General features: G+C 38.2%; 1 pseudogene; it reads right to left on the bottom strand.

Moving 5' to 3' along the window:
* Nucleotides 1-8,371: 8,371 nt before the first annotated feature.
* On the bottom strand, nt 8,372-9,350 carry LOC148689672 (uncharacterized; annotated as a pseudogene).
* Between the last annotated feature and the right edge of the window lie 798 nt (nt 9,351-10,148).

Here is a 10,148-nt window from a genome sequence, read left to right on the forward strand (position 1 = left end):
GGTTTGGTATAATATTGCTCGATCACGATGATTAGAGTTGTGTATGTAGTGATGTATTTGTTCTCGACCACTTGACAGTGTCCTTAACAATTGAACAACAATGATCCAAATGAAATGTTGGCCTCCCTCATAGTAAAAGACTTTTGCAAGTTGAAGACTTGAAGTATTTCTAGCATCTTTTTCTAATGGAATTCCATAGACCCTTGAGGCTGTTAGGATTTCGTTTTATGTTGCAAATAACCTGCAAATAATGTTGTTGTGCCCTAACCCAAAAAAGCACTAGTTAGCTTATTGTCACTTTCAATAATTGGATCTTACCTAACAGTTAGGTACGCATGACATATCACTAAATCTTTAAGAATGTAAGTTTGACATCTTAATTGGATGAGAATCCTTACATCTTAGCCGTTCATTGTAAATCATGAAGTCAATTTTCGTTAGGTATTATTTGTGTTTAATTTTAAATAAAAAATTTAAAATTATTTCTGACTACATGAGGTATGATGAACGGTTAGATGAGGATCCTACAATTTAAATCCGGATTCGACCCAAATCCATCTTTACGAGCAAGTGTTTTCAGCCAGTACAATGAGATTCGAAGATACCTTCAGGAGCACTGCAGTAATTAAGCCTTCAATAAACAGCCTAAACCTATACTTAGCTTAAATCATTCGTTGGCCCTTGTTTTTATTTATTTATTTATTATTATTATTATTTTTTTTTTAGGTGAACACAGAAATTTCATTAACCCCAAGGGACGCATAAAGCATGGCAATCTTGCCCAAAAAAAAAAAAAAGGCAATAGAACAAATATCACCAAAGAGAAGGGTTCCACAAATAACATGATCACGTCATAATTCTAATTTGTATAACGGTTGGTTTAATTACTCCACATACTCGTACTTTCTATATACCTCCACACTTTCCACGTTCAACCTACAGTAACTTTGTGTTCCCTATACCTTGTTATAATGTCAAATAATGGTTCTTTTGTTTAACTCTATTAGAATTTCCATTCATTTTTTGTCCCTTTAAACCCTTTATTTTCGATAGAAGGTCTACAAGAGTTAGCTAAGAGGACCATTGCTCCATATTATAACAAGTTCAAGGAGACATATATTCACAAATTTTTAGTTCAGGAATCAAAAGCTCTAATGAGCTGAATTCAGGAATCATTGGTCAATTGTGCTAAAATTCAGGAACACTTGCTTTGCTCTGTTGTGGTCTATTTTATCTGACAAGGTGAAAAAGGGTCGGCGGCAAGGATAAGATAGAGAAAGAGAGAGAGAGAGAGAGAGAGAGAGAGAGAGAGATGTGTTTGTACAATTGTCTTGGAATGTGTGTTGTTATCCCTCCTACATTGTGCCTTTATTTATAGTAGTAAAAAGAGAAAAGATATTCCTTCATCCCCAAGGGATACAAGATATAATAGGAAATGATAACTAGAATCAAATATAATTTAGGATTTACACAATCACACTTAAACTAGGAATGTGTACAACACTCCCCCTTAAGTGTGTAAATACTCAAGGTAGATTTAGCATAGTTGAGGAAGTCGACTCGTCGGCACTAATTCTAAGGAACAATGCTTATTCTTAATAAGGTAGGAACTTGCATAAATAAGTAAGTTTCACTAAAACACCCTAAGACTATGGCAAAAACCCGAGGAGGGACAAAATCCATAGTCTAAGGAAAAAGCGTGAGAAATGCAAAGTCAATAGAAACGTTCATGGGATATCATCAGGGATATGACCAGCCCAAGGTGGGTGCCTCATTAAAACCTAGTTAGGTAGCGAAAACCCAATAGAAAAAATGCTCCTAATCGTAAGGAAAAAAGTACATTAAGATCAATCAAATATCTACAAGATACTCCCCCTGAGTTTGGCATAATTCCAAAGAGAAATAGCAAAGTTACAACTCAAAAAGTTTATGCATACCAATTCCATAAACAAGCTTCTAAAACATCATCTTCGATAGTGATTTGGTGAAGAGGTTGGCCAGATTGTCTTGTGAACGGATTTACGTGACTTCAATCTTCTGATGCTCTTGTTGTTAATGTGAAAAGAAGAACTTCGGCGCAATGTGCTTGGTGTTGTCTCCTTTGATGTAACCCTTTTTGAGCCGCTCGATGCATGCTGTGTTGTCTTCAAAGATTGTCGTCGGGACATTAACGGTTGGATAAAGATCGCAGAAGCTTCGAATATGGCCTACTACTGCTCTCAATCAAAAGCATTCCCGAGTTGCTTCATGTAAGGTGAGAATTTCAGCATGGTTAGACGAAGTGGCAACTAATGTCTGTTTAGTTGACCTCCAAGAGATTACGGTGCCTCAAACGATAAAGACATAACCCGTTTGAGAATGCTCCTTGTGCAGATCAGACAAGTATCTTGCGTCGGCGTAACCAACAAGGTAAGAATTAGCTCAAGGAGCATAGAATGCAGCACCATTCGAGGATTGTAGAGATAGAACAAGCCCAAATCTGTAGTACCCTTAAGATAACGAAAGATGTTTTTTACACCAATCCAGTGTTTATATGTAAGTGCATTACTGTATCTTGCCAAAAGATTAACAGCTAAAGAGATGTCGGGTTTAGTGCATTAAGCTAAGTATAATAAAGCGCCTATCGCACTTAGATGAGGAACTTCAGGCTCCAAAATCTCTTCATCATCCTCCTTATGACGGAAGAGATCTTATTTTGCATCTAGCAATTGAACGACCATATGAATACTTGAAGGCTTCGCTTTATCCTCATTAAAATGGCGCAACACCTTCTAGGTGTAGTTCGATGGATGTACTAGGATTCCATCCGAACAATACTCTATCTCGAGACTGAGATAGTATTGAGTCTTACCTAGATCTTTCATCTCAAATTCTAACTTCAGGTGCGCCGTAATTCTCGCGAGCCCTTCAAGAGTTCCGATAAAGTTCATGTCATCGACATATACTGCAACAATCGTAAATTCGGAATGTGACTTCTTAATGAACACACAAGGGCATAGTTCATTGTTCACATATCCCTGACTAGTCAAATACTCACTCAAACGATTATATTACATTTTTCTAGATTGTTTCAAACTGTAGAGTGAATGCTTCAGCCTAATTGAGAGTGTGTTCTGGGGTTTAGAAATATTTGAACCAGCCAATGTAACTCCTTTGGAAACTTTCGTATAAATTTCCATATCAAGATCATCATAGAGATACGCGGTTACGTTCATCAGCTGCATATCCAGTTTTTTAGAAACTACCAAACTGATGAGGTAGCGAAAAGTAATCACATCCATAACAGATGAGTAAGTTTCGTCACAGTCAATCTCGGGGCATTGTGAAAAACTTTGTGCAACAAGACGAGCTTTGTAACGCACAATTTCGTTCTTCTCATTACACTTCCAAACGAAAACCCACTTGTAACCAACGGGCTTCACATATGGATGAGTAGGAACTATAGGTCCAAACACCTTATGTTTCGCAAGCAAATCGAGTCTGACTTGGATTGTTTGTTTCTAGTTTGACCAATCAGTTATACGTCAACATTCATCAACGGAACGCGCTTCAATGTCATCGCTCAACATGATCTTAGTAGCTACTGCATATGCTAATGTATCGTCGACAATCATCTTATTTCTACGCCACACATTATCCAAGCTAGCATAATAGACCGAAATCTCATGATTCTTGGGAGGAATATTCGTCTCTTCAAGGACGCTTCCATAATCTAGAATTTCCTCATGAGTTGGATATAATAAGTAAGCGATAATTGGATTCATAGTAGGCTTTTCGGGACCTTGTGTTGTGGGTTTCCTTTTCCAAGGGTGTGAATCCTTTGAACCAAAAGGTCTGCCACGCTTTTGTGTAGGGCAGATGATTGGCTAGCCACTAATGTACATGGATCACTAGAATTGGCGTCCCGGGCCTCTAGGAGGGAAGTTCGTCATACATTTGGTACATCCATCTTTGCAGGCGTATTTGCAGTCGTCTTTGCAGTTGGAATATGTGATCTTGTCACGCGCGCTAGATCGATAAAAGCATCTGGCATGCTTTAAGTTATGCTATGGAGATCTAATATGCGCTATATTTTAGTTTCAGACTGAGTGGTGCGGGGATCTAAATGAGATAAAGTAGGAGTCGTCCACGATAATTGCGTCGTTGTTCAGGAAATTTAACATTTTTATCTCCCCCTAATGACGGGAAGACTGTCTTATAGAAGTGACAATCCATAAAATGAGCGGTAAACAGATTGCCTATCAAAGGTTCTAAGTAACAAATAATCGAAGGAGAATCATATCCGACATAGATTCCCATCATTCGCTAAGGCCTCATTTTTTGTACGTAAGGGCGGTGAAATCGACACATATACCACACAACCAAAAATGCGCAAATGCGATAAGTCGAGTTTGTATCTGATAACCAACTGAAGCGCATTAAATGGTTGTGTCGCAACAGGCCTCACGCAGACCAACTTTGCTACGTGAGATATTGCATGCCCCCAAGCAGCGATCAGGAGCTTGGTACGTATGACCAACGATCAAGCAATCATTTGTAAGCGCTTAATGAAAGACTCTGCCAGGCCGTTCTGGGTGTGAACATGGGGTACATGATGTTCAACTTCAACCCTAACTGACATGCAATAGTCATCAAAATATTTAGATGTGAATTCTCTAGCATTATCTGATCAAATAAATTTGATCGGATAATCAAGGTGGTGAGCCCTGAGCTTGATAACCAAAGCCAACAGTTTAGAAAATGCAGCGTTCCTTGTGGACAACAAGCACACCTGTGACCAACATATGGAAACGTCAACCAAAACCATAAAGTATCTAAATGGTCAACAGAGAGGGTGAATTGGTCCACAAATGTCCCCCTAAATCCGTTGTAGAAAAATGGGATGATTCGAACAAATCTTGTCATAAAACTTAGTAATAAGTTTTCCCATTGAACATGTTTGACATGCGATTCCTTGGATCGAACTTAAGCTTTGGGTTAATGGATGCCTATGTGATGATTTGAGGATACGGCGCATCGCTATTCGTCTAAGATGTCCCAAACGATCATGCCAAAGTGTAATTTCGTGCATGGCCCCACCTGTCATGCTCCGATCCCGACGTACGTCCAAGATCGACACATGACGTCACCCAAATACTCATATATCTTACATACCCTGTCTTAGGAATATGGCAATCACAATTCGAAAATCAAATTCAAATTGCAAAGAAATTTTTCGTTTACCTTATGTCTGCATCTAACCTCCTCGTTAGACTGCCTACGTACCCTCAAAAGGGATCAAGCCATTCGTAGTTTACTTATCACAAAATCAGACGTTTATTCCACTAAGTTCAAGCAAAAAAGCATAGTATTCCTCAATCATTCAATATAACTTGACAACATGTAATTCCTGGACTCAGCAACATAACCAATCCCCATGAAAACATGATATTTCTCCTATCCAACATATAAATCATTATGTCTCATCATGATATCGCAATTCATAATGCACATCAGATTTAAGAGCCGACTAAACACAAAACCATCCTCTAGCCACATTAATTAATTAATTTGATCAAAGTAAAACAATCATTCTCATATCTTCTAAATTCATACCTTATGAAATCATAATCGAATCATAGAAAATCCCGAAGGAGTCACTCAGATGTCCAACATCTTTTCTAACTCAATTCATAAGACTCTTGAAACCATTGACACAAATATATGTATATGTATATATATAACTAAGGCTAGAGTGACACAGTTAGGCCAAGCTTACTTCTCTAAACAATGGGATTTTAGGCCACTCCACGAAATTCAACAACCTCGGGTTCTGGACCACTCAACAGAACCAAACCAAATATGATCGCCCAAAAATGTACCATGTACAACTAATCATCATCACCTTTAGAATGCGTATGGTCCCCCATCGCGGATATACCAAGCAGGACCATAAGCATAAAACTCATTGTGCAGGCAGTGATCACCCATCGCGGATATACCAAGCATGATCACGTCTGAATACATATGGTCCCCCCATCATGGATATACCAAGCAAGACCATCCATGTACCACAACTACGTGGTGCAATCTCATCAATACACATTAAACATAATTATACGCATATATGCTATCGATTCCACATATCAACCAACATCAAGTCAGATGGAGCACAACACAAGGAATTCCCTTAATTACTATTTCTACTAAAATTCAATAAAGTACCTAACTCATCTCCTGACTTCCATCTCCATCTCATGCTAGGTAATAGTGCCAAGTTCAAATAGATATCCAGTTGGCAAGCATATCCAAATAATTATCAAACAATAATTAGCTCCCATAATCGTCATAACATTCATCATAATTATCATTCACATTATTAAAAAGTTAATTAAACACATATATATTACAAACATCATCAATACACAAGCCAAATCATAGTTAATTAGTATAGGTTTACGACTAAATATATAAAATTCACATTTCAGTAGAAATCATAACATAATATCAATTCATATTCACAAATGATACCAATATAAGAAATCAAGGTAATAACCATATCACATATGTTAAAGTTTGGTGACGATCCAACGGTCGGATCGTCGATTCACACTTTTACCAATTAACGTATCATAGAGAATTTAGGTTCCAACCATCAACCTATGTCATACAATTACCAAAACTAAGCTTAAGGCATCTAATTTAGCCTAAGAATGACATCAACGGCCTTTTAGCCATTCGTCGCCGTGTGTGGTTGTCGGCCGCTCCGACTCGCCGGAAAAAATCCAACTATTTCCAAAAATTACCAAAATTTACAGAAATGAAGATCTCAATGAGTAGAGTAAACTCTATACGTGCAACCAATGTCAATTTGGCTAGAAAACACCCTAAAATGACCACGAACCGCTGGAACCCTAAGATGGGTGCTCTTCAATTTGAGTTCCTCGAGGTTCCAACGCCTCTACAATTGCTTGGGTCTTGTTCCTAGGTCCAAGGGGAGTTGATTAAGGGTGGTGGTGAGTGGTGAAACTCGCTGGAATGGCGGAATTGCCGTGAAAACCCTCTGGGCACCCACACGGTTTATACGGTTTTTGGGCTTAAAATTCCTTCGAATTTGTGTGGAGATGGTAGATAGGGGGAAATGGAATAAGTTGCAAGTGGAGAAAGGGTGAGAATGGCCTGAAAAAATGGTGGATATTGGCCGGAATTCGGTCAGGTTGAAGTCGAGTTTGTGGATGCATGAGTTGACGAAATAAAAAGGGGAAAATCCCTCTTTTCTTTTCTTCTTTTTTTGATTGGCTACTGCCTAACCATTTCCTCCCAAAAATATGATTCCTCCCTTCCCTCCTTTAACTAATTGGCCCCTTAATCCAAGTATCTGATTGGCCTCTTACCCACAAAGTGGGAGTTGAAATAACTTAAAACTAGTTTAGTAAAACAACTTCAAATGTCTGTAACTATACCGTTATAACTCGGACTCGTAAACGGCTTTCGCCTATGCGCTCGTGGCTTCGAGCCCTATTCGAAAACGTTACTTGTGACCTCGAAAGGTCGAGTAAATAATAATTTCCAAACTTCACTCTTCGTAACTAGTTTAATTGAAATCTAATTTCAAATAAATCAATATAAATTCTCGAAAAATAATATAAAATCTCAATAATACAAATACGTAGATTATAACAGTGAAATCCGGGAACGAGATTTCATACTAGTAGTAGGGCTGGCCATATAGTGGCATTCTATGAGGCGTATGGTCGTAGTATACAAATCACTCGGGATACGCTCCATCTTCTCTAGAATATGCCTCTGGCCATATTCGTAGGAAGTTATGCACAAAAATTCAACTTCCTTTTCTAGGTGGATTTCAACGTGGTAATTGTTATCTCTAATATCCTTGAAATTTAACAATGTTCTTTCGGAACGTTGGGAATAGAGTGCCTCTGAAATGGTCAAGATTGTACCATTGGACAACATTATACGTGCTTTACCGTATCCTTCTATCAGGTTGGATGAGCCTGAGAGGGTTGTCAGAGGTGTATTCTTAGGTATGAAGTTAGTGAAATAGATGCGTTCACGCAAAACTATATGTGTGGTTGCACTATCTCCCTAACAACTAACTTTCCCACTAGTCATATCTAGAATGAAAAATTAATTTGAAACGGTTACATGCATAAAAGTTTTAAAAACAAATATCAATTCAAAATAATTTCATTTATTCAAGGATGGTAATTGATTAAAACTTAATATCCAAAAAACAAATCACCAACAAATAATCCAAACATAAAAGAAAATTGTTCAAAAATCAACAAAAAACAAATAGGGGTTCGGCCACTAGGTGGAATTCGGCTCCATTGTCTTATTTCAACTAAAAAATAAGTCTATGTCTAAGATTCTAATCTTCCATAGGGGTGGTATGCTCTTGAAAGTCAAAAACCTCCATCTTTGTAGTCTCCGGCTCATTTACTTGCACAAAGTTTGATTCAAACTTCTTACGACGAAAATGATATTCATCTACAACCTTCTTGGGAGCTCGGCAAACATGGGACCAATGGTCCTTTAAACCACAGCGATAACACATATCTGCTCTATGGTTTCAGGTGCTTTGCCCTTATTCTTGAAGTTCGGGGTCTTGGGAGCAAGGTTTGGGCGCTTCGGGGCTTTGTTTCCTCCCTTAGATGGGCCTCGACTCCGTTGACCTTGGTGGGATAGCTTATGGCCGTCCCTACCACGCCTCTTTTGGTGTTTTGGGCATTGGTTAGTGCTATAATGTGCTTCAGGCACAACAGTCGCCCTAGTAGGTCAAGCTTGATGATTCTTCATCAATAACTGGTTTTGCTTTTCAGCGAGAAGTAAAACAGAGATCAAATCCGAGAACTTAGTGAACTTATGAGCTCTATATTGTTGCTGCAAGACAATATTAGAGGTGGAGAAGGTCGAATAAGTCTTCTCCTGGAGATCCTCTTTGGTCAAAGTTTCGTTGCAAAACTTAAGAAGTAATTGGATTCGACAAACTTCAGAATTATATTCATTCACAAACTTAAAGTCTTGGAAGTGTAAATACTGCCCGTCGTGTCTTGCTTTAGGCAAGAATATGTCATTTTGGTGATCAAAACGATCAGCCAAAGTGACCCATAGTGCACGTGGATCTCCTCAGCAAGATACTCAGTTTGCAGAGCGTCATGGACATGTCTTCGGATGAAGATTATAGCAGTGGCTTTTTCAGCTTCGCCAATAGGGTTGTCCGTCTCTTCTTCAAGAGCGGGACATAAGTTCTTGGCAGTGAGGTGGAGCTTCACATCTTAGACCCACTTAAGGTAGTTCCTTCCAGAGACATCCAAATCGGTGAAGTCGAGTTTGTTCAAATTTGACATGTTCCTATCACAAAATAGATGGACAAGGTGTGGTTAGTGTAATGGAGAAAAATCAATCCATTCACATAGGAGTAGAACATACAAGTTCTAATAGATATGTATTGGTTTAATTTTGCATGAAAAACTTAGGGTTTTCATGGGTGATGTTTTTAAGTGAAAACTTCAGGTTTTCAAACAAGACATGTTTGTAAGAAACTTCAGGTTTCAAAATAATTATGAATTTCAGGTTCATATATTCCTGTATGCAAACACAAATATATACATAGAAAAATGCAACAAGAATATGTAAGAATAGAACTTTAGGTCTATAATTATAAAGGAAAACTAACAAAAAGTCCAAAAAAACTTCTCTTTTAATGAAAAGTCCTTTTTAAAGGTATAGTGAATAATACCAGAGAAAGGTATGAATGTGGTTTTTCGTTAAAAGTGAACAATACCATGAGTGTTTTGTTAAACCTCCCTAATTATAATTAAATTTAATTATTTGGACTTAAGGCCAAATTAAAGTGTGGGTGAAAAAAATATAAAACCTAAATTATTTAAAAATATTAAATAATCAAAGCTCGAGGCCTAAAAATATAAGCCATAGCCCATGAGTGGCTTAAGTAGTTATAGTCCGTGTAACCTAGGCCCAAAATTGGGCTAGGGTATCTCAGGTGGGGTTGTAGGCCCACGGGGAGAGGAGAAAAAAGGGGTTTTGGGCGCCGGGGGGGGGGGGGGGGGGGGGCAGAAGACATGCCCTAAAAAAACACGGGCCGTTAAAAGCTAACTCCTAAAAAAAAATGTCCAAAAAAATTT

This window comes from Pyrus communis, chromosome 17 (assembly GCF_041283825.1).
Source record: "Pyrus communis isolate YQ-2024b chromosome 17, ASM4128382v1, whole genome shotgun sequence".
Taxonomy (NCBI): Eukaryota; Viridiplantae; Streptophyta; class Magnoliopsida; order Rosales; family Rosaceae; genus Pyrus; species Pyrus communis.